The sequence below is a fragment of the Dipodomys ordii genome, unplaced genomic scaffold (genome assembly GCF_000151885.1).
Source record: "Dipodomys ordii isolate 6190 unplaced genomic scaffold, Dord_2.0 Scaffold238, whole genome shotgun sequence".
Classification (NCBI taxonomy): Eukaryota; Metazoa; Chordata; class Mammalia; order Rodentia; family Heteromyidae; genus Dipodomys; species Dipodomys ordii.
Genome location: NW_012267454.1, coordinates 174,744 through 175,391, shown reverse-complemented (window position 1 = coordinate 175,391; position 648 = coordinate 174,744). Strand labels below are relative to the sequence as shown.

At 63.9% G+C, this 648-nt stretch overlaps 1 protein-coding gene across 1 annotated transcript in view; it reads left to right on the top strand.

The window, feature by feature from the left end:
- The window catches only part of LOC106000783 (olfactory receptor 12-like), an 18,774-nt gene that overhangs the window by 17,939 nt on the left and 187 nt on the right, over positions 1–648 (top strand).

Below are 648 nucleotides of genomic sequence, written 5' to 3'. Positions count from 1 at the left end.
GCACGGGGCGGGACAAGGCGGGGCGCTGGGCGGGGCTTACACGAGGTGGGGCGGGGCTGTGCATGGGGCGGGGCTCGGGGCGGGGCGGGGCTTGCTCGCGCCACCTCCCCCCCAAATTCACACCTGAGAACCGGAACTGGGCAAAACTCGGTGGTTTTGCCATTTTTTAAAAAGAAGGTGAATGAGAAAAAACAGGGCAGAGAAGTAAAGGGGAAAGGAGGCCAGCGGGTGGGGGAGGCGGAGACGGGGAAGGAGGGAGGCCGAGGGGCCGGGGGAGGCCGGGGAGGCCGGAGGCGCTTGGACCGGCCTGGGACAGTCTCCGTGTGAGCAGAGCACCCGTGCACAGTCTGATTGTTCCAGCAGTGATCAGCCGCCTGGTCCTGCACCCCAGTCAGGTGATGCCGCTCACTGACCCCGGGAGGCAAGGACAGTGAGGACCTCCCTGACTGTCAGTACCCACCGGTACTAACCCAGACTAAACAGGCCCTGAGCAGTGCTGTGTGCAGACCCCTGCACGTCATCACGTGACCCTGAGCAGTGCTGTGTGCAGACCCCTTTACGTCATCACGTGACCCTGAGCAGTGCTGTGTGCAGACCCCTGCACATCATCACGTGACCCTGAGCAGTGCTGTGTGCAGACCCCTGCAC